This window comes from Pleurodeles waltl, unplaced genomic scaffold (assembly GCF_031143425.1).
Source record: "Pleurodeles waltl isolate 20211129_DDA unplaced genomic scaffold, aPleWal1.hap1.20221129 scaffold_390, whole genome shotgun sequence".
NCBI classification, from domain to species: Eukaryota; Metazoa; Chordata; class Amphibia; order Caudata; family Salamandridae; genus Pleurodeles; species Pleurodeles waltl.
The window spans coordinates 72,526-95,550 of record NW_027150098.1 but is presented as its reverse complement, the minus strand read 5'-3'; the positions used below and the strand labels follow the sequence as shown (position 1 = coordinate 95,550).

The 23,025-nt window shown below is 48.6% G+C and overlaps 10 non-coding genes across 10 annotated transcripts; all 10 read left to right on the top strand.

Moving 5' to 3' along the window:
- Positions 1-667: 667 nt before the first annotated feature.
- On the top strand, positions 668-740 carry TRNAV-CAC (transfer RNA valine (anticodon CAC)). Its single transcript has one exon. It is a non-coding gene; the product is annotated as a tRNA-Val (tRNA).
- Positions 741-1,053: 313 nt separating this feature from the next.
- Positions 1,054-1,165, top strand: TRNAL-CAA (transfer RNA leucine (anticodon CAA)). The gene is made up of 2 exons: positions 1,054-1,091; positions 1,120-1,165. It is a non-coding gene; the product is annotated as a tRNA-Leu (tRNA).
- A 2,631-nt stretch (positions 1,166-3,796) lies between these two features.
- Positions 3,797-3,868, top strand: TRNAP-AGG (transfer RNA proline (anticodon AGG)). The gene has a single exon. It is a non-coding gene; the product is annotated as a tRNA-Pro (tRNA).
- A 775-nt stretch (positions 3,869-4,643) lies between these two features.
- TRNAL-CAA (transfer RNA leucine (anticodon CAA)) lies at positions 4,644-4,755 on the top strand. Its single transcript has 2 exons — positions 4,644-4,681; positions 4,710-4,755. It is a non-coding gene; the product is annotated as a tRNA-Leu (tRNA).
- A 3,091-nt stretch (positions 4,756-7,846) lies between these two features.
- On the top strand, positions 7,847-7,919 carry TRNAV-CAC (transfer RNA valine (anticodon CAC)). Its single transcript has one exon. It is a non-coding gene; the product is annotated as a tRNA-Val (tRNA).
- Positions 7,920-11,427: 3,508 nt separating this feature from the next.
- TRNAV-CAC (transfer RNA valine (anticodon CAC)) lies at positions 11,428-11,500 on the top strand. Its single transcript has one exon. It is a non-coding gene; the product is annotated as a tRNA-Val (tRNA).
- A 3,516-nt stretch (positions 11,501-15,016) lies between these two features.
- Positions 15,017-15,089, top strand: TRNAV-CAC (transfer RNA valine (anticodon CAC)). Its single transcript has one exon. It is a non-coding gene; the product is annotated as a tRNA-Val (tRNA).
- A 314-nt stretch (positions 15,090-15,403) lies between these two features.
- TRNAL-CAA (transfer RNA leucine (anticodon CAA)) lies at positions 15,404-15,515 on the top strand. Its single transcript has 2 exons — positions 15,404-15,441; positions 15,470-15,515. It is a non-coding gene; the product is annotated as a tRNA-Leu (tRNA).
- Positions 15,516-18,606: 3,091 nt separating this feature from the next.
- Positions 18,607-18,679, top strand: TRNAV-CAC (transfer RNA valine (anticodon CAC)). Its single transcript has one exon. It is a non-coding gene; the product is annotated as a tRNA-Val (tRNA).
- A 3,888-nt stretch (positions 18,680-22,567) lies between these two features.
- TRNAL-CAA (transfer RNA leucine (anticodon CAA)) lies at positions 22,568-22,679 on the top strand. The gene is made up of 2 exons: positions 22,568-22,605; positions 22,634-22,679. It is a non-coding gene; the product is annotated as a tRNA-Leu (tRNA).
- The last annotated feature ends 346 nt before the right edge of the window (positions 22,680-23,025 follow it).

Here is a 23,025-nt window from a genome sequence, read left to right as displayed (position 1 = left end):
CGCGCTTAGTCATTTTCTTGTAAATCTGGGCCAAAATGTCTAAAGGATAGAGGCTTTTTATGTCATGTTCGATGAAGACCATGCAAATGACTCTAGTCGTACTGCAGAAGAGAGCACCATGTGCAGTTTCTTGCTTTGGGATGTAGTCTCCCACTCTCTGTCACCAACCCTCCGAGCAGGGTCGGAGCCGTTGCATTTCTGTGCCCAGGCTCGTTGGTCTAGGGGTATGATTCTCGCTTAGGGTGCGAGAGGTCCCAGGTTCAAATCCCGGACAAGCCCATTTTAGCGGAAAACAATCAAATCCTGCTCAAAATACACAACCCCTCAACATTTCTCATTCCACTCGAAGCATTGTTGCGCAAAACATATTTTTTGCCTCAGGCGAAAAATGGATTACAATGCCTTGGCTTCCTTCCTGCTTGCTCTCAGTGCGCCCTTTGTGATGATTTCACAGGCTCTCCTTCCTGGCATTTAGGCATCAGATATTTGTCTGTCTCTGCCCGCAGCTGTGGGATTTTTCAGGACGTCTGAGTGTATGCATGCTGGCTGACACCGCTGCAATTTTCACACTTACCCCTCGCATTCCGAGCAACTGCTGATAAAGTATAGAGGAAATCGTGCAAACATATGAGGGGAACTGTGCTCCTTCAGTCAAACCAGCAAGCTTGTTTCTGTTGTGTAGTGGTTATCACATTCGCCTCACACGCGAAAGGTCCCCGGTTCGAGACCGGGCAGAAACACTTGGCAGCAGCAGCTTTTGTGTTTGCTCCCTAAAACCTCAGTCTCTCTCAATGCACACTTAGACAGAAATGACCTTTAAAAACTTGTGACCTGTGTAAAACGTGCTTTACTATTGCAGGACGCTAAAAAGTTATCTGCATCCCTCGGTGGTCGTGCATGTGCATTGTTTCTTGTTTCTTGTTCTGTTTTTTTTTTTTTTCTTGGCCATGTTATATTGTGGGGCCTTTAAAGCTGTGACTTTGATAGGAACATTGCAAGCGGCAAAATCAACAAGTGCAGACTGAAGAGTCCGACCTGCATACTGTTTTGGCTGTCAGGATGGCCGAGTGGTCTAAGGCGCCAGACTCAAGAGAGCTTGATCTTCAGTGAAGCTGAGCCTTCTGGTCTCTTCATGGAGGCGTGGGTTCAAATCCCACTTCTGACAGGTGTATTTTCTTCCCTTAAATCTTGCTCTGCTTGCAGAGCCAGCTCCTCACACCACTATCTTTGGAAGCTGCTGTGGCATGTGAGGAGAAATCCACCAACCCATCGGCTGGGCCCTCAATCAAAATTCTGTGTATTACTGGAAGGGACGTCTCAGGCACACCTTCTGTTAGAGCTGCACTTTATGACAGTAACTACCATGCTGGTTTCTACTTAAGCAGTTGATTCTATCGTTTGAAGTGAGGCTCTCCTGCCACCTTTTGGGCAAAGAAGACACTGCCCCTGCAACAACACAGGCAGACAAGCTCAAACTAGGTTTCTTGGTTAGGTGGGCGGAGCATATTGGCAATGGTGCCTCCTCGTGACTTGCAATTTACATGAAGAAGACAGAGAGGCAGCTGGGAGTAGGCAGTACCCATGAACCCCTGAACACTGTCTTGCGACTAGCACACAATTCTGAAATGAGGCGGGGGAAAGGAGGTGCTTTCCCCATCAAGGGCCATTCCGGGAAATCAGCCACCCTGCGTCTCCCAGGTGAGTGTTTCAGGCCTATGAGCCACTAATATAAATCTCGCCTGATCGAGCCTCATCGAGCGCTGATCGAGCAAGTGTGCTTGAATCCAAGAGGCATGCTCCTCTGGCTCAAGAGCTAGCAGGCCCTTCAGTGCTTCTGGTTGGGAAGTCTAAGGTGCAAGGGTCCATGACTTGCAGCGGGTTACAACTACCAGAAAGGGTCTGCTTTTCACATCAGTGCCCTAGTTCAGCTCACTGGCACAGGGCATTTTGACTACCTCTTGCCTTGCTAGAGACAAACAAAAAATCCTTGACAGAAAACATCAATTGCTATGGCACGCTTAGAGAGAGAGAGCCTCCAAATGGCCCTGCTTTTCGGAAAGACGCTTCAGAAGATGTTTCAAATGATTATGCAGCGGCAGTCTAGTTGGTATAGGGGTATGATTCTCGCTTCGGGTGTGAGAGGACCTCGGTTCAAATCCCAGACAAACCCCTACCTTTATAGGTTCAGTCTGTGTTTTAAACAGGAGTATTTCTGCTTTTCACTCTTGTAAGATGTCATGTTGCAATGCAATACATGCTTTATACTGGCGTCGAGACGGTTCAGCATCATGAAGGTATGCAAGATTTCTTTGCAACTGCTTTTCTGTGCTGGAGCAGCAGTGCTCGTAGGAACATTAAATGCACAGTGCTTCTCCATGGTAATTTCGGGTCCAGTTCTGAAATCACCTCTTGGAATGAAAGTGATCCCAGTTCCTTTCTTCCAAGGGAAGAGATCGTGTTCCGGAAGGCTCAGCTTTGAGCGTCATGAACATTGGCCCTCATCCTTGCATCCCAGTCCAATGCATAGCCACATAAAGCAAGCAGGTGTGTCTGTTTCCATAGTGTGGTGGTTCCAGTACAATGCATAGCCACATGAAGCAAGCCGGCAAGTGTGTCTGTTTGTCTAGTGTAGTGGTTATCATGCGCACCTCACATGCGAAAGGTCCCTGGTTCGAAACGCTGGGCTTTTTCACAGTATTTGCATTTCCTGCCTCACCTGACAGGCAAGCTGAGATAAAAGAGACTGTGTCTATCCCTCACCATCGTGAGGTACTACGCTCCTGGGGCATCTGTCACAGCTCACCAAGAGGAGTTGCGCCAGCTTACGGCAGTCAGTTGCTCACTGTTTGACCTTTGCAATGAAGCCTGAGCCTACAGCATTCAAGCCAGCCAAGGAAGGAAGGTACGAGAGCGAAAATAGCTTTCCTGCCCTCACCAAGAACACACACCTTGAGCAAATAAAGTGCCAGACTTACAAGGCCCTATCGCCACCGGAGCATCACTTTTAGTGACGCCCCGGTGGCACTATGCACTGCGCGGTATTTACAAGATGGCGTTCAGCCACTTTTTGTGGCTTAACACCACCTTGTAAATACGGCCCCTTAGCACGCAGCGCGTTCCCTGGAAGGGGCGTGCAATGGGTGTTGTTGGGAGAGTGCCACAGCAACACCATAGCATTTTGATACTGCTCCAGATTTAGGAGTTGGCGTAAATCTGCGTCAGCACCAAAATCCAACGCCATCCCAGGGGTGTCGTTAGAGTGGCGCACTGAGGAGAAATGTTTTCATTTCTCCTTGTTTTTGCTCTTTCTATGTGTGATGCATTCTGCAGCACACATAGAAGTAAGAGCAAATCACCATTGAAGATTTTTTTTTTGGGCAGGAAGGTGTCCCTTCCTGCACAAAAACAATTTCCCCCTCAACGCAGTCATCCTTGTACCATGGTGCAAGAACGGCTGCGTTGGCGCTCAGCAGCTAATTTAGAGCTGGCGCAGGGGGAAGCACAGGGGTGCGCTGTATTCTACTAAATACGGCGCTTCCCTGCATTTTGAAAATGACGGCGCGTGGGGCTTGCAAATTTGGCACAGCGTCGCGCTTAGTCATTTTCTTGTAAATCTGGGCCAAAATGTCTAAAGGATAGAGGCTTTTTATGTCATGTTCGATGAAGACCATGCAAATGACTCTAGTCGTACTGCAGAAGAGAGCACCATGTGCAGTTTCTTGCTTTGGGATGTAGTCTCCCACTCTCTGTCACCAACCCTCCGAGCAGGGTCGGAGCCGTTGCATTTCTGTGCCCAGGCTCGTTGGTCTAGGGGTATGATTCTCGCTTAGGGTGCGAGAGGTCCCAGGTTCAAATCCCGGACGAGCCCATTTTAGCGGAAAACAATCAAATCCTGCTCAAAATACACAACCCCTCAACATTTCTCATTCCACTCGAAGCATTGTTGCGCAAAACATATTTTTTGCCTCAGGCGAAAAATGGATTACAATGCCTTGGATTCCTTCCTGCTTGCTCTCAGTGCGCCCTGTGTGATGATTTCACAGGCTCTCCTTCCTGGCATTTAGGCATCAGATATTTGTCTGTCTCTGCCCGCAGCTGTGGGATTTTTCAGGACGTCTGAGTGTATGCATGCTGGCTGACACCGCTGCAATTTTCACACTTACCCCTCGCATTCCGAGCAACTGCTGATAAAGTATAGAGGAAATCGTGCAAACATATGAGGGGAACTGTGCTCCTTCAGTCAAACCAGCAAGCTTGTTTCTGTTGTGTAGTGGTTATCACATTCGCATCACACGCGAAAGGTCCCCGGTTCGAGACCGGGCAGAAACACTTGGCAGCAGCAGCTTTTGTGTTTGCTCCCTAAAACCTCAGTCTCTCTCAATGCACACTTAGACAGAAATGACCTTTAAAAACTTGTGACCTGTGTAAAACGTGCTTTACTATTGCAGGACGCTAAAAAGTTATCTGCATCCCTCGGTGGTCGTGCATGTGCATTGTTTCTTGTTTCTTGTTCTGTTTTTTTTTTTTTTTCTTGGCCATGTTATATTGTGGGGCCTTTAAAGCTGTGACTTTGATAGGAACATTGCAAGCGGCAAAATCAACAAGTGCAGACTGAAGAGACCGACCTGCACACTGTTTTGGCTGTCAGGATGGCCGAGTGGTCTAAGGCGCCAGACTCAAGAGAGCTTGATCTTCAGTGAAGCTGAGCCTTCTGGTCTCTTCATGGAGGCGTGGGTTCAAATCCCACTTCTGACAGGTGTATTTTCTTCCCTTAAATCTTGCTCTGCTTGCAGAGCCAGCTCCTCACACCACTATCTTTGGAAGCTGCTGTGGCATGTGAGGAGAAATCCACCAACCCATCGGCTGGGCCCTCAATCAAAATTCTGTGTATTACTGGAAGGGACGTCTCAGGCACACCTTCTGTTAGAGCTGCACTTTATGACAGTAACTACCATGCTGGTTTCTACTTAAGCAGTTGATTCTATCGTTTGAAGTGAGGCTCTCCTGCCACCTTTTGGGCAAAGAAGACACTGCCCCTGCAACAACACAGGCAGACAAGCTCAAACTAGGTTTCTTGGTTAGGTGGGCGGAGCATATTGGCAATGGTGCCTCCTCGTGACTTGCAATTTACATGAAGAAGACAGAGAGGCAGCTGGGAGTAGGCAGTACCCATGAACCCCTGAACACTGTCTTGCGACTAGCACACAATTCTGAAATGAGGCGGGGGAAAGGAGGTGCTTTCCCCATCAAGGGCCATTCCGGGAAATCAGCCACCCTGCGTCTCCCAGGTGAGTGTTTCAGGCCTATGAGCCACTAATATAAATCTCGCCTGATCGAGCCTCATCGAGCGCTGATCGAGCAAGTGTGCTTGAATCCAAGAGGCATGCTCCTCTGGCTCAAGAGCTAGCAGGCCCTTCAGTGCTTCTGGTTGGGAAGTCTAAGGTGCAAGGGTCCATGACTTGCAGCGGGTTACAACTACCAGAAAGGGTCTGCTTTTCACATCAGTGCCCTAGTTCAGCTCACTGGCACAGGGCATTTTGACTACCTCTTGCCTTGCTAGAGACAAACAAAAAATCCTTGACAGAAAACATCAATTGCTATGGCACGCTTAGAGAGAGAGAGCCTCCAAATGGCCCTGCTTTTCGGAAAGACGCTTCAGAAGATGTTTCAAATGATTATGCAGCGGCAGTCTAGTTGGTATAGGGGTATGATTCTCGCTTCGGGTGTGAGAGGACCTCGGTTCAAATCCCAGACAAACCCCTACCTTTATAGGTTCAGTCTGTGTTTTAAACAGGAGTATTTCTGCTTTTCACTCTTGTAAGATGTCATGTTGCAATGCAATACATGCTTTATACTGGCGTCGAGACGGTTCAGCATCATGAAGGTATGCAAGATTTCTTTGCAACTGCTTTTCTGTGCTGGAGCAGCAGTGCTCGTAGGAACATTAAATGCACAGTGCTTCTCCATGGTAATTTCGGGTCCAGTTCTGAAATCACCTCTTGGAATGAAAGTGATCCCAGTTCCTTTCTTCCAAGGGAAGAGATCGTGTTCCGGAAGGCTCAGCTTTGAGCGTCATGAACATTGGCCCTCATCCTTGCATCCCAGTCCAATGCATAGCCACATAAAGCAAGCAGGTGTGTCTGTTTCCATAGTGTGGTGGTTCCAGTACAATGCATAGCCACATGAAGCAAGCCGGCAAGTGTGTCTGTTTGTCTAGTGTAGTGGTTATCATGCGCACCTCACATGCGAAAGGTCCCTGGTTCGAAACGCTGGGCTTTTTCACAGTATTTGCATTTCCTGCCTCACCTGACAGGCAAGCTGAGATAAAAGAGACTGTGTCTATCCCTCACCATCGTGAGGTACTACGCTCCTGGGGCATCTGTCACAGCTCACCAAGAGGAGTTGCGCCAGCTTACGGCAGTCAGTTGCTCACTGTTTGACCTTTGCAATGAAGCCTGAGCCTACAGCATTCAAGCCAGCCAAGGAAGGAAGGTACGAGAGCGAAAATAGCTTTCCTGCCCTCACCAAGAACACACACCTTGAGCAAATAAAGTGCCAGACTTACAAGGCCCTATCGCCACCGGAGCATCACTTTTAGTGACGCCCCGGTGGCACTATGCACTGCGCGGTATTTACAAGATGGCGTTCAGCCACTTTTTGTGGCTTAACACCACCTTGTAAATACGGCCCCTTAGCACGCAGCGCGTTCCCTGGAAGGGGCGTGCAATGGGTGTTGTTGGGAGAGTGCCACAGCAACACCATAGCATTTTGATACTGCTCCAGATTTAGGAGTTGGCGTAAATCTGCGTCAGCACCAAAATCCAACGCCATCCCAGGGGTGTCGTTAGAGTGGCGCACTGAGGAGAAATGTTTTCATTTCTCCTTGTTTTTGCTCTTTCTATGTGTGATGCATTCTGCAGCACACATAGAAGTAAGAGCAAATCACCATTGAAGATTTTTTTTTTGGGCAGGAAGGTGTCCCTTCCTGCACAAAAACAATTTCCCCCTCAACGCAGTCATCCTTGTACCATGGTGCAAGAACGGCTGCGTTGGCGCTCAGCAGCTAATTTAGAGCTGGCGCAGGGGGAAGCACAGGGGTGCGCTGTATTCTACTAAATACGGCGCTTCCCTGCATTTTGAAAATGACGGCGCGTGGGGCTTGCAAATTTGGCACAGCGTCGCGCTTAGTCATTTTCTTGTAAATCTGGGCCAAAATGTCTAAAGGATAGAGGCTTTTTATGTCATGTTCGATGAAGACCATGCAAATGACTCTAGTCGTACTGCAGAAGAGAGCACCATGTGCAGTTTCTTGCTTTGGGATGTAGTCTCCCACTCTCTGTCACCAACCCTCCGAGCAGGGTCGGAGCCGTTGCATTTCTGTGCCCAGGCTCGTTGGTCTAGGGGTATGATTCTCGCTTAGGGTGCGAGAGGTCCCAGGTTCAAATCCCGGACAAGCCCATTTTAGCGGAAAACAATCAAATCCTGCTCAAAATACACAACCCCTCAACATTTCTCATTCCACTCGAAGCATTGTTGCGCAAAACATATTTTTTGCCTCAGGCGAAAAATGGATTACAATGCCTTGGCTTCCTTCCTGCTTGCTCTCAGTGCGCCCTGTGTGATGATTTCACAGGCTCTCCTTCCTGGCATTTAGGCATCAGATATTTGTCTGTCTCTGCCCGCAGCTGTGGGATTTTTCAGGACGTCTGAGTGTATGCATGCTGGCTGACACCGCTGCAATTTTCACACTTACCCCTCGCATTCCAAGCAACTGCTGATAAAGTATAGAGGAAATCGTGCAAACATATGAGGGGAACTGTGCTCCTTCAGTCAAACCAGCAAGCTTGTTTCTGTAGTGTAGTGGTTATCACGTTCGCCTCACACGCGAAAGGTCCCCGGTTCGAGACCGGGCAGAAACACTTGGCAGCAGCAGCTTTTGTGTTTGCTCCCTAAAACCTCAGTCTCTCTCAATGCACACTTAGACAGAAATGCCCTTTAAAAACTTGTGACCTGTGTAAAACGTGTTTACTATTGCAGGACGCTAAAAAGTTATCTGCATCCCTCGGTGGTCGTGCATGTGCATTGTTTCTTGTTCTGTTTTTTTTTTTTTTTTCTTGGCCATGTTATATTGTGGGGCCTTTAAAGCTGTGACTTTGATAGGAACATTGCAAGCGGCAAAATCAACAAGTGCAGACTGAAGAGTCCGACCTGCACACTGTTTTGGCTGTCAGGATGGCCGAGTGGTCTAAGGCGCCAGACTCAAGAGAGCTTGATCTTCAGTGAAGCTGAGCCTTCTGGTCTCTTCATGGAGGCTGGGTTCAAATCCCACTTCTGACAGGTGTATTTTCTTCCCTTAAATCTTGCTCTGCTTGCAGAGCCAGCTCCTCACACCACTATCTTTGGAAGCTGCTGTGGCATGTGAGGAGAAATCCTCCAACCCATCGGCTGGGCCCTCAATCAAAATTCTGTGTATTACTGGAAGGGGCGTCTCAGGCACACCTTCTGTTAGAGCTGCACTTTATGACAGTAACTACCATGCTGGTTTCTACTTAAGCAGTTGATTCTATCGTTTGAAGTGAGGCTCTCCTGCCACCTTTTGGGCAAAGAAGACACTGCCCCTGCAACAACACAGGCAGACAAGCTCAAACTAGGTTTCTTGGTTAGGTGGGCGGAGCATATTGGCAATGGTGCCTCCTCGTGACTTGCAATTTACATGAAGAAGACAGAGAGGCAGCTGGGAGTAGGCAGTACCCATGAACCCGTGAACACTGTCTTGCGACTAGCACACAATTCTGAAATGAGGCGGGGGAAAGGAGGTGATTTCCCCATCAAGGGCCATTCCGGGAAATCAGCCACCCTGCGTCTCCCAGGTGAGTGTTTCAGGCCTATGAGCCACTAATATAAATCTCGCCTGATCGAGCCTAATCGAGCGCTGATCGAGCAAGTGTGCTTGAATCCAAGAGGCATGCTCCTCTGGCTCAAGAGCTAGCAGGCCCTTCAGTGCTTCTGGTTGGGAAGTCTAAGGTGCAAGGGTCCATGACTTGCAGCGGGTTACAACTACCAGAAAGGGTCTGCTTTTCACATCAGTGCCCTAGTTCAGCTCACTGGCACAGGGCATTTTGACTACCTCTTGCCTTGCTAGAGACAAACAAAAAATCCTTGACAGAAAACATCAATTGCTATGGCACGCTTAGAGAGAGAGAGCCTCCAAATGGCCCTGCTTTTCGGAAAGACGCTTCAGAAGATGTTTCAAATGACTATGCAGCGGCAGTCTAGTTGGTATAGGGGTATGATTCTCGCTTCGGGTGTGAGAGGACCTCGGTTCAAATCCCAGACAAACCCCTACCTTTATAGGTTCAGTCTGTGTTTTAAACAGGAGTATTTATGCTTTTCACTCTTGTAAGATGTCATGTTGCAATGCAATACATGCTTTATACTGGCGTCGAGACGGTTCAGCATCATGAAGGTATGCGAGATTTCTTTGCAACTGCTTTTCTGTGCTGGAGCAGCAGTGCTCGTAGGAACATTAAATGCACAGTGCTTCTCCATGGTAATTTCGGGTCCAGTTCTGAAATCACCTCTTGGAATGAAAGTGATCCCAGTTCCTTTCTTCCAAGGGAAGAGATCGTGTTCCGGAAGGCTCAGCTTTGAGCGTCATGAACATTGGCCCTCATCCTTGCATCCCAGTCCAATGCATAGCCACATAAAGCAAGCAGGTGTGTCTGTTTCCATAGTGTGGTGGTTCCAGTACAATGCATAGCCACATGAAGCAAGCCGGCAAGTGTGTCTGTTTGTCTAGTGTAGTGGTTATCATGCGCACCTCACATGCGAAAGGTCCCTGGTTCGAGACGCTGGGCTTTTTCACAGTATTTGCATTTCCTGCCTCACCTGACAGGCAAGCTGAGATAAAAGAGACTGTGTCTATCCCTCACCATCGTGAGGTACTACGCTCCTGGGGCATCTGTCACAGCTCACCAAGAGGAGTTGCGCCAGCTTACGGCAGTCAGTTGCTCACTGTTTGACCTTTGCAATGAAGCCTGAGCCTACAGCATTCAAGCCAGCCAAGGAAGGAAGGTACGAGAGCGAAAATAGCTTTCCTGCCCTCACCAAGAACACACACCTTGAGCAAATAAAGTGCCAGACTTACAAGGCCCTATCGCCACCGGAGCATCACTTTTAGTGACGCCCCGGTGGCACTATGCACTGCGCGGTATTTACAAGATGGCGTTCAGCCACTTTTTGTGGCTTAACACCACCTTGTAAATACGGCCCCTTAGCACGCAGCGCGTTCCCTGGAAGGGGCGTGCAATGGGTGTTGTTGGGAGAGTGCCACAGCAACACCATAGCATTTTGATACTGCTCCAGATTTAGGAGTTGGCGTAAATCTGCGTCAGCACCAAAATCCAACGCCATCCCAGGGGTGTCGTTAGAGTGGCGCACTGAGGAGAAATGTTTTCATTTCTCCTTGTTTTTGCTCTTTCTATGTGTGATGCATTCTGCAGCACACATAGAAGTAAGAGCAAATCACCATTGAAGATTTTTTTTGGGGGCAGGAAGGTGTCCCTTCCTGCACAAAAACAATTTCCCCCTCAACGCAGTCATCCTTGTACCATGGTGCAAGAACGGCTGCGTTGGCGCTCAGCAGCTAATTTAGAGCTGGCGCAGGGGGAAGCACAGGGGTGCGCTGTATTCTACTAAATACGGCGCTTCCCTGCATTTTGAAAATGACGGCGCGTGGGGCTTGCAAATTTGGCACAGCGTCGCGCTTAGTCATTTTCTTGTAAATCTGGGCCAAAATGTCTAAAGGATAGAGGCTTTTTATGTCATGTTCGATGAAGACCATGCAAATGACTCTAGTCGTACTGCAGAAGAGAGCACCATGTGCAGTTTCTTGCTTTGGGATGTAGTCTCCCACTCTCTGTCACCAACCCTCCGAGCAGGGTCGGAGCCGTTGCATTTCTGTGCCCAGGCTCGTTGGTCTAGGGGTATGATTCTCGCTTAGGGTGCGAGAGGTCCCAGGTTCAAATCCCGGACAAGCCCATTTTAGCGGAAAACAATCAAATCCTGCTCAAAATACACAACCCCTCAACATTTCTCATTCCACTCGAAGCATTGTTGCGCAAAACATATTTTTTGCTCAGGCGAAAAATGGATTACAATGCCTTGGCTTCCTTCCTGCTTGCTCTCAGTGCGCCCTGTGTGATGATTTCACAGGCTCTCCTTCCTGGCATTTAGGCATCAGATATTTGTCTGTCTCTGCCCGCAGCTGTGGGATTTTTCAGGACGTCTGAGTGTATGCATGCTGGCTGACACCGCTGCAATTTTCACACTTACCCCTCGCATTCAGAGCAACTGCTGATAAAGTATAGAGGAAATCGTGCAAACATATGAGGGGAACTGTGCTCCTTCAGTCAAACCAGCAAGCTTGTTTCTGTTGTGTAGTGGTTATCACATTCGCCTCACACGCGAAAGGTCCCCGGTTCGAGACCGGGCAGAAACACTTGGCAGCAGCAGCTTTTGTGTTTGCTCCCTAAAACCTCAGTCTCTCTCAATGCACACTTAGACAGAAATGACCTTTAAAAACTTGTGACCTGTGTAAAACGTGCTTTACTATTGCAGGACGCTAAAAAGTTATCTGCATCCCTCGGTGGTCGTGCATGTGCATTGTTTCTTGTTTCTTGTTCTGTTTTTTTTTTTTTTCTTGGCCATGTTATATTGTGGGGCCTTTAAAGCTGTGACTTTGATAGGAACATTGCAAGCGGCAAAATCAACAAGTGCAGACTGAAGAGTCCGACCTGCATACTGTTTTGGCTGTCAGGATGGCCGAGTGGTCTAAGGTGCCAGACTCAAGAGAGCTTGATCTTCAGTGAAGCTGAGCCTTCTGGTCTCTTCATGGAGGCGTGGGTTCAAATCCCACTTCTGACAGGTGTATTTTCTTCCCTTAAATCTTGCTCTGCTTGCAGAGCCAGCTCCTCACACCACTATCTTTGGAAGCTGCTGTGGCATGTGAGGAGAAATCCACCAACCCATCGGCTGGGCCCTCAATCAAAATTCTGTGTATTACTGGAAGGGACGTCTCAGGCACACCTTCTGTTAGAGCTGCACTTTATGACAGTAACTACCATGCTGGTTTCTACTTAAGCAGTTGATTCTATCGTTTGAAGTGAGGCTCTCCTGCCACCTTTTGGGCAAAGAAGACACTGCCCCTGCAACAACACAGGCAGACAAGCTCAAACTAGGTTTCTTGGTTAGGTGGGCGGAGCATATTGGCAATGGTGCCTCCTCGTGACTTGCAATTTACATGAAGAAGACAGAGAGGCAGCTGGGAGTAGGCAGTACCCATGAACCCCTGAACACTGTCTTGCGACTAGCACACAATTCTGAAATGAGGCGGGGGAAAGGAGGTGCTTTCCCCATCAAGGGCCATTCCGGGAAATCAGCCACCCTGCGTCTCCCAGGTGAGTGTTTCAGGCCTATGAGCCACTAATATAAATCTCGCCTGATCGAGCCTCATCGAGCGCTGATCGAGCAAGTGTGCTTGAATCCAAGAGGCATGCTCCTCTGGCTCAAGAGCTAGCAGGCCCTTCAGTGCTTCTGGTTGGGAAGTCTAAGGTGCAAGGGTCCATGACTTGCAGCGGGTTACAACTACCAGAAAGGGTCTGCTTTTCACATCAGTGCCCTAGTTCAGCTCACTGGCACAGGGCATTTTGACTACCTCTTGCCTTGCTAGAGACAAACAAAAAATCCTTGACAGAAAACATCAATTGCTATGGCACGCTTAGAGAGAGAGAGCCTCCAAATGGCCCTGCTTTTCGGAAAGACGCTTCAGAAGATGTTTCAAATGATTATGCAGCGGCAGTCTAGTTGGTATAGGGGTATGATTCTCGCTTCGGGTGTGAGAGGACCTCGGTTCAAATCCCAGACAAACCCCTACCTTTATAGGTTCAGTCTGTGTTTTAAACAGGAGTATTTCTGCTTTTCACTCTTGTAAGATGTCATGTTGCAATGCAATACATGCTTTATACTGGCGTCGAGATGGTTCAGCATCATGAAGGTATGCAAGATTTCTTTGCAACTGCTTTTCTGTGCTGGAGCAGCAGTGCTCGTAGGAACATTAAATGCACAGTGCTTCTCCATGGTAATTTCGGGTCCAGTTCTGAAATCACCTCTTGGAATGAAAGTGATCCCAGTTCCTTTCTTCCAAGGGAAGAGATCGTGTTCCGGAAGGCTCAGCTTTGAGCGTCATGAACATTGGCCCTCATCCTTGCATCCCAGTCCAATGCATAGCCACATAAAGCAAGCAGGTGTGTCTGTTTCCATAGTGTGGTGGTTCCAGTACAATGCATAGCCACATGAAGCAAGCCGGCAAGTGTGTCTGTTTGTCTAGTGTAGTGGTTATCATGCGCACCTCACATGCGAAAGGTCCCTGGTTCGAAACGCTGGGCTTTTTCACAGTATTTGCATTTCCTGCCTCACCTGACAGGCAAGCTGAGATAAAAGAGACTGTGTCTATCCCTCACCATCGTGAGGTACTACGCTCCTGGGGCATCTGTCACAGCTCACCAAGAGGAGTTGCGCCAGCTTACGGCAGTCAGTTGCTCACTGTTTGACCTTTGCAATGAAGCCTGAGCCTACAGCATTCAAGCCAGCCAAGGAAGGAAGGTACGAGAGCGAAAATAGCTTTCCTGCCCTCACCAAGAACACACACCTTGAGCAAATAAAGTGCCAGACTTACAAGGCCCTATCGCCACCGGAGCATCACTTTTAGTGACGCCCCGGTGGCACTATGCACTGCGCGGTATTTACAAGATGGCGTTCAGCCACTTTTTGTGGCTTAACACCACCTTGTAAATACGGCCCCTTAGCACGCAGCGCGTTCCCTGGAAGGGGCGTGCAATGGGTGTTGTTGGGAGAGTGCCACAGCAACACCATAGCATTTTGATACTGCTCCAGATTTAGGAGTTGGCGTAAATCTGCGTCAGCACCAAAATCCAACGCCATCCCAGGGGTGTCGTTAGAGTGGCGCACTGAGGAGAAATGTTTTCATTTCTCCTTGTTTTTGCTCTTTCTATGTGTGATGCATTCTGCAGCACACATAGAAGTAAGAGCAAATCACCATTGAAGATTTTTTTTTTGGGCAGGAAGGTGTCCCTTCCTGCACAAAAACAATTTCCCCCTCAACGCAGTCATCCTTGTACCATGGTGCAAGAACGGCTGCGTTGGCGCTCAGCAGCTAATTTAGAGCTGGCGCAGGGGGAAGCACAGGGGTGCGCTGTATTCTACTAAATACGGCGCTTCCCTGCATTTTGAAAATGACGGCGCGTGGGGCTTGCAAATTTGGCACAGCGTCGCGCTTAGTCATTTTCTTGTAAATCTGGGCCAAAATGTCTAAAGGATAGAGGCTTTTTATGTCATGTTCGATGAAGACCATGCAAATGACTCTAGTCGTACTGCAGAAGAGAGCACCATGTGCAGTTTCTTGCTTTGGGATGTAGTCTCCCACTCTCTGTCACCAACCCTCCGAGCAGGGTCGGAGCCGTTGCATTTCTGTGCCCAGGCTCGTTGGTCTAGGGGTATGATTCTCGCTTAGGGTGCGAGAGATCCCAGGTTCAAATCCCGGACAAGCCCATTTTAGCGGAAAACAATCAAATCCTGCTCAAAATACACAACCCCTCAACATTTCTCATTCCACTCGAAGCATTGTTGCGCAAAACATATTTTTTGCCTCAGGCGAAAAATGGATTACAATGCCTTGGCTTCCTTCCTGCTTGCTCTCAGTGCGCCCTGTGTGATGATTTCACAGGCTCTCCTTCCTGGCATTTAGGCATCAGATATTTGTCTGTCTCTGCCCGCAGCTGTGGGATTTTTCAGGACGTCTGAGTGTATGCATGCTGGCTGACACCGCTGCAATTTTCACACTTACCCCTCGCATTCCGAGCAACTGCTGATAAAGTATAGAGGAAATCGTGCAAACATATGAGGGGAACTGTGCTCCTTCAGTCAAACCAGCAAGCTTGTTTCTGTTGTGTAGTGGTTATCACATTCGCCTCACACGCGAAAGGTCCCCGGTTCGAGACCGGGCAGAAACACTTGGCAGCAGCAGCTTTTGTGTTTGCTCCCTAAAACCTCAGTCTCTCTCAATGCACACTTAGACAGAAATGACCTTTAAAAACTTGTGACCTGTGTAAAACGTGCTTTACTATTGCAGGACGCTAAAAAGTTATCTGCATCCCTCGGTGGTCGTGCATGTGCATTGTTTCTTGTTTCTTGTTCTGTTTTTTTTTTTTTTTCTTGGCCATGTTATATTGTGGGGCCTTTAAAGCTGTGACTTTGATAGGAACATTGCAAGCGGCAAAATCAACAAGTGCAGACTGAAGAGTCCGACCTGCACCCTGTTTTGGCTGTCAGGATGGCCGAGTGGTCTAAGGCGCCAGACTCAAGAGAGCTTGATCTTCAGTGAAGCTGAGCCTTCTGGTCTCTTCATGGAGGCGTGGGTTCAAATCCCACTTCTGACAGGTGTATTTTCTTCCCTTAAATCTTGCTCTGCTTGCAGAGCCAGCTCCTCACACCACTATCTTTGGAAGCTGCTGTGGCATGTGAGGAGAAATCCACCAACCCATCGGCTGGGCCCTCAATCAAAATTCTGTGTATTACTGGAAGGGACGTCTCAGGCACACCTTCTGTTAGAGCTGCACTTTATGACAGTAACTACCATGCTGGTTTCTACTTAAGCAGTTGATTCTATCGTTTGAAGTGAGGCTCTCCTGCCACCTTTTGGGCAAAGAAGACACTGCCCCTGCAACAACACAGGCAGACAAGCTCAAACTAGGTTTCTTGGTTAGGTGGGCGGAGCATATTGGCAATGGTGCCTCCTCGTGACTTGCAATTTACATGAAGAAGACAGAGAGGCAGCTGGGAGTAGGCAGTACCCATGAACCCCTGAACACTGTCTTGCGACTAGCACACAATTCTGAAATGAGGCGGGGGAAAGGAGGTGCTTTCCCCATCAAGGGCCATTCCGGGAAATCAGCCACCCTGCGTCTCCCAGGTGAGTGTTTCAGGCCTATGAGCCACTAATATATATCTCGCCTGATCGAGCCTCATCGAGCGCTGATCGAGCAAGTGTGCTTGAATCCAAGAGGCATGCTCCTCTGGCTCAAGAGCTAGCAGGCCCTTCAGTGCTTCTGGTTGGGAAGTCTAAGGTGCAAGGGTCCATGACTTGCAGCGGGTTACAACTACCAGAAAGGGTCTGCTTTTCACATCAGTGCCCTAGTTCAGCTCACTGGCACAGGGCATTTTGACTACCTCTTGCCTTGCTAGAGACAAACAAAAAATCCTTGACAGAAAACATCAATTGCTATGGCACGCTTAGAGAGAGAGAGCCTCCAAATGGCCCTGCTTTTCGGAAAGACGCTTCAGAAGATGTTTCAAATGATTATGCAGCGGCAGTCTAGTTGGTATAGGGGTATGATTCTCGCTTCGGGTGTGAGAGGACCTCGGTTCAAATCCCAGACAAACCCCTACCTTTATAGGTTCAGTCTGTGTTTTAAACAGGAGTATTTCTGCTTTTCACTCTTGTAAGATGTCATGTTGCAATGCAATACATGCTTTATACTGGCGTCGAGACGGTTCAGCATCATGAAGGTATGCAAGATTTCTTTGCAACTGCTTTTCTGTGCTGGAGCAGCAGTGCTCGTAGGAACATTAAATGCACAGTGCTTCTCCATGGTAATTTCGGGTCCAGTTCTGAAATCACCTCTTGGAATGAAAGTGATCCCAGTTCCTTTCTTCCAAGGGAAGAGATCGTGTTCCGGAAGGCTCAGCTTTGAGCGTCATGAACATTGGCCCTCATCCTTGCATCCCAGTCCAATGCATAGCCACATAAAGCAAGCAGGTGTGTCTGTTTCCATAGTGTGGTGGTTCCAGTACAATGCATAGCCACATGAAGCAAGCCGGCAAGTGTGTCTGTTTGTCTAGTGTAGTGGTTATCATGCGCACCTCACATGCGAAAGGTCCCTGGTTCGAAACGCTGGGCTTTTTCACAGTATTTGCATTTCCTGCCTCACCTGACAGGCAAGCTGAGATAAAAGAGACTGTGTCTATCCCTCACCATCGTGAGGTACTACGCTCCTGGGGCATCTGTCACAGCTCACCAAGAGGAGTTGCGCCAGCTTACGGCAGTCAGTTGCTCACTGTTTGACCTTTGCAATGAAGCCTGAGCCTACAGCATTCAAGCCAGCCAAGGAAGGAAGGTACGAGAGCGAAAATAGCTTTCCTGCCCTCACCAAGAACACACACCTTGAGCAAATAAAGTGCCAGACTTACAAGGCCCTATCGCCACCGGAGCATCACTTTTAGTGACGCCCCGGTGGCACTATGCACTGCGCGGTATTTACAAGATGGCGTTCAGCCACTTTTTGTGGCTTAACACCACCTTGTAAATACGGCCCCTTAGCACGCAGCGCGTTCCCTGGAAGGGGCGTGCAATGGGTGTTGTTGGGAGAGTGCCACAGCAACACCATAGCATTTTGATACTGCTCCAGATTTAGGAGTTGGCGTAAATCTGCGTCAGCACCAAAATCCAACGCCATCCCAGGGGTGTCGTTAGAGTGGCGCACTGAGGAGAAATGTTTTCATTTCTCCTTGTTTTTGCTCTTTCTATGTGTGATGCATTCTGCAGCACACATAGAAGTAAGAGCAAATCACCATTGAAGATTTTTTTTTTGGGCAGGAAGGTGTCCCTTCCTGCACAAAAACAATTTCCCCCTCAACGCAGTCATCCTTGTACCATGGTGCAAGAACGGCTGCGTTGGCGCTCAGCAGCTAATTTAGAGCTGGCGCAGGGGGAAGCACAGGGGTGCGCTGTATTCTACTAAATACTGCGCTTCCCTGCATTTTGAAAATGACGGCGCGTGGGGCTTGCAAATTTGGCACAGCGTCGCGCTTAGTCATTTTCTTGTAAATCTGGGCCAAAATGTCTAAAGGATAGAGGCTTTTTATGTCATGTTCGATGAAGACCATGCAAATGACTCTAGTCGTACTGCAGAAGAGAGCACCATGTGCAGTTTCTTGCTTTGGGATGTAGTCTCCCACTCTCTGTCACCAACCCTCCGAGCAGGGTCGGAGCCGTTGCATTTCTGTGCCCAGGCTCGTTGGTCTAGGGGTATGATTCTCGCTTAGGGTGCGAGAGGTCCCAGGTTCAAATCCCGGACAAGCCCATTTTAGCGGAAAACAATCAAATCCTGCTCAAAATACACAACCCCTCAACATTTCTCATTCCACTCGAAGCATTGTTGCGCAAAACATATTTTTTGCCTCAGGCGAAAAATGGATTACAATGCCTTGGCTTCCTTCCTGCTTGCTCTCAGTGCGCCCTGTGTGATGATTTCACAGGCTCTCCTTCCTGGCATTTAGGCATCAGATATTTGTCTGTCTCTGCCCGCAGCTGTGGGATTTTTCAGGACGTCTGAGTGTATGCATGCTGGCTGACACCGCTGCAATTTTCACACTTACCCCTCGCATTCCAAGCAACTGCTGATAAAGTATAGAGGAAATCGTGCAAACATATGAGGGGAACTGTGCTCCTTCAGTCAAACCAGCAAGCTTGTTTCTGTAGTGTAGTGGTTATCACGTTCGCCTCACACGCGAAAGGTCCCCGGTTCAAGACCGGGCAGAAACACTTGGCAGCAGCAGCTTTTGTGTTTGCTCCCTAAAACCTCAGTCTCTCTCAATGCACACTTAGACAGAAATGCCCTTTAAAAACTTGTGACCTGTGTAAAACGTGCTTTACTATTGCAGGACGCTAAAAAGTTATCTGCATCCCTCGGTGGTCGTGCATGTGCATTGTTTCTTGTTCTGTTTTTTTTTTTTTTTCTTGGCCATGTTATATTGTGGGGCCTTTAAAGCTGTGACTTTGATAGGAACATTGCAAGCGGCAAAATCAACAAGTGCAGACTGAAGAGTCCGACCTGCACACTGTTTTGGCTGTCAGGATGGCCGAGTGGTCTAAGGCGCCAGACTCAAGAGAGCTTGATCTTCAGTGAAGCTGAGCCTTCTGGTCTCTTCATGGAGGCTGGGTTCAAATCCCACTTCTGACAGGTGTATTTTCTTCCCTTAAATCTTGCTCTGCTTGCAGAGCCAGCTCCTCACACCACTATCTTTGGAAGCTGCTGTGGCATGTGAGGAGAAATCCACCAACCCATCGGCTGGGCCCTCAATCAAAATTCTGTGTATTACTGGAAGGGGCGTCTCAGGCACACCTTCTGTTAGAGCTGCACTTTATGACAGTAACTACCATGCTGGTTTCCACTTAAGCAGTTGATTCTATCGTTTGAAGTGAGGCTCTCCTGCCACCTTTTGGGCAAAGAAGACACTGCCCCTGCAACAACACAGGCAGACAAGCTCAAACTAGGTTTCTTGGTTAGGTGGGCGGAGCATATTGGCAATGGTGCCTCCTCGTGACTTGCAATTTACATGAAGAAGACAGAGAGGCAGCTGGGAGTAGGCAGTACCCATGAACCCGTGAACACTGTCTTGCGACTAGCACACAATTCTGAAATGAGGCGGGGGAAAGGAGGTGATTTCCCCATCAAGGGCCATTCCGGGAAATCAGCCACCCTGCGTCTCCCAGGTGAGTGTTTCAGGCCTATGAGCCACTAATATAAATCTCGCCTGATCGAGCCTAATCGAGCGCTGATCGAGCAAGTGTGCTTGAATCCAAGAGGCATGCTCCTCTGGCTCAAGAGCTAGCAGGCCCTTCAGTGCTTCTGGTTGGGAAGTCTAAGGTGCAAGGGTCCATGACTTGCAGCGGGTTACAACTACCAGAAAGGGTCTGCTTTTCACATCAGTGCCCTAGTTCAGCTCACTGGCACAGGGCATTTTGACTACCTCTTGCCTTGCTAGAGACAAACAAAAAATCCTTGACAGAAAACATCAATTGCTATGGCACGCTTAGAGAGAGAGAGCCTCCAAATGGCCCTGCTTTTCGGAAAGACGCTTCAGAAGATGTTTCAAATGACTATGCAGCGGCAGTCTAGTTGGTATAGGGGTATGATTCTCGCTTCGGGTGTGAGAGGACCTCGGTTCAAATCCCAGACAAACCCCTACCTTTATAGGTTCAGTCTGTGTTTTAAACAGGAGTATTTATGCTTTTCACTCTTGTAAGATGTCATGTTGCAATGCAATACATGCTTTATACTGGCGTCGAGACGGTTCAGCATCATGAAGGTATGCGAGATTTCTTTGCAACTGCTTTTCTGTGCTGGAGCAGCAGTGCTCGTAGGAACATTAAATGCACAGTGCTTCTCCATGGTAATTTCGGGTCCAGTTCTGAAATCACCTCTTGGAATGAAAGTGATCCCAGTTCCTTTCTTCCAAGGGAAGAGATCGTGTTCCGGAAGGCTCAGCTTTGAGCGTCATGAACATTGGCCCTCATCCTTGCATCCCAGTCCAATGCATAGCCACATAAAGCAAGCAGGTGTGTCTGTTTCCATAGTGTGGTGGTTCCAGTACAATGCATGCCACATGAAGCAAGCCGGCAAGTGTGTCTGTTTGTCTAGTGTAGTGGTTATCATGCGCACCTCACATGCGAAAGGTCCCTGGTTCGAGTCGCTGTGCTTTTTCACAGTATTTGCATTTCCTGCCTCACCTGACAGGCAAGCTGAGATAAAAGAGACTGTGTCTATCCCTCACCATCGTGAGGTACTACGCTCCTGGGGCATCTGTCACAGCTCACCAAGAGGAGTTGCGCCAGCTTACGGCAGTCAGTTGCTCACTGTTTGACCTTTGCAATGAAGCCTGAGCCTACAGCATTCAAGCCAGCCAAGGAAGGAAGGTACGAGAGCGAAAATAGCTTTCCTGCCCTCACCAAGAACACACACCTTGAGCAAATAAAGTGCCAGATTTACAAGGTCCTATCACCACTGGAGCATCACTTTTAGTGACGCCCCGGTGGCACTATGCACTGCGCGGTATTTACAAGATGGCGTTCAGCCACTTTTTGTGGCTTAACACCACCTTGTAAATACGGCCCCTTAGCACGCAGCGCGTTCCCTGGAAGGGGCGTGCAATGGGTGTTGTTGGGAGTGTGCCACAGCAACACCATAGCATTTTGATGCTGCTCCAGATTTAGGAGTTGGCGTAAATCTGCGTCAGCACCAAAATCCAACGCCATCCCAGGGGTGTCGTTAGAGTGGCGCACTGAGGAGAAATGTTTTAATTTCTCCTTGTTTTTGCTCTTTCTATGTGTGATGCATTCTGCAGCACACATAGAAGTAAGAGCAAATCACCATTGAAGATTTTTTTTTTGGGCAGGAAGGTGTCCCTTCCTGCACAAAAACAATTTCCCCCTCAACGCAGTCATCCTTGTACCATGGTGCAAGAACGGCTGCGTTGGCGCTCAGCAGCTAATATAGAGCTGGCGCAGGGGGAAGCACAGGGGTGCGCTGTATTCTACTAAATACGGCGCTTCCCTGCATTTTGAAAATGACGGCGCGTGGGGCTTGCAAATTTGGCACAGCGTCGCGCTTAGTCATTTTCTTGTAAATCTGGGCCAAAATGTCTAAAGGATAGAGGCTTTTTATGTCATGTTCGATGAAGACCATGCAAATGACTCTAGTCGTACTGCAGAAGAGAGCACCATGTGCAGTTTCTTGCTTTGGGATGTAGTCTCCCACTCTCTGTCACCAACCCTCCGAGCAGGGTCGGAGCCGTTGCATTTCTGTGCCCAGGCTCGTTGGTCTAGGGCTATGATTCTCGCTTAGGGTGCGAGAGGTCCCAGATTCAAATCCCGGACGAGCCCATTTTAGCGGAAAACAATCAAATCCTGCTCAAAATACACAACCCCTCAACATTTCTCATTCCACTCGAAGCATTGTTGCGCAAAACATATTTTTTGCCTCAGGCGAAAAATGGATTACAATGCCTTGGCTTCCTTCCTGCTTGCTCTCAGTGCGCCCTGTGTGATGATTTCACAGGCTCTCCTTCCTGGCATTTAGGCATCAGATATTTGTCTGTCTCTGCCCGCAACTGTGGGATTTTTCAGGACGTCTGAGTGTATGCATGCTGGCTGACACCGCTGCAATTTTCACACTTACCCCTCGCATTCCGAGCAACTGCTGATAAAGTATAGAGGAAATCGTGCAAACATATGAGGGGAACTGTGCTCCTTCAGTCAAACCAGCAAGCTTGTTTCTGTAGTGTAGTGGTTATCATGTTCGCCTCACACGCGCAAGGTCCCCGGTTCGAGACCGGGCAGAAACCCTTGGCAGCAGCAGCTTTTGTGTTTGCTCCCTAAAACCTCAGTCTCTCTCAATGCACACTTAGACAGAAATGACCTTTAAAAACTTGTGACCTGTGTAAAACGTGCTTTACTATTGCAGGACGCTAAAAAGTTATCAGCATCCCTCGGTGGTCGTGCATGTGCATTGTTTCTTGTTCTGTTTTTTTTTTTTTTTCTTGGCCATGTTATATTGTGGGGCCTTTAAAGCTGTGACTTTGATAGGAACATTGCAAGCGGCAAAATCAACAAGTGCAGACTGAAGAGTCCGACCTGCGCACTGTTTTGGCTGTCAGGATGGCCGAGTGGTCTAAGGCGCCAGACTCAAGAGAGCTTGATCTTCAGTGAAGCTGAACCTTCTGGTCTCTTCATGGAGGCGTGGGTTCAAATCCCACTTCTGACAGGTGTATTTTCTTCCCTTAAATCTTGCTCTGCTTGCAGAGCCAGCTCCTCACACCACTATCTTTGGAAGCTGCTGTGGCATGTGAGGAGAAATCCACCAACCCATCGGCTGGGCCCTCAATCAAAATTCTGTGTATTACTGGAAGGGGCGTCTCAGGCACACCTTCTGTTAGAGCTGCACTTTATGACAGTAACTACCATGCTGGTTTCTACTTAAGCAGTTGATTCTATTGTTTGAAGTGAGGCTCTCCTGCCACCTTTTGGGCAAAGAAGACACTGCCCCTGCAACAACACAGGCAGACAAGCTCAAACTAGGTTTCTTGGTTAGGTGGGCGGAGCATATTGGC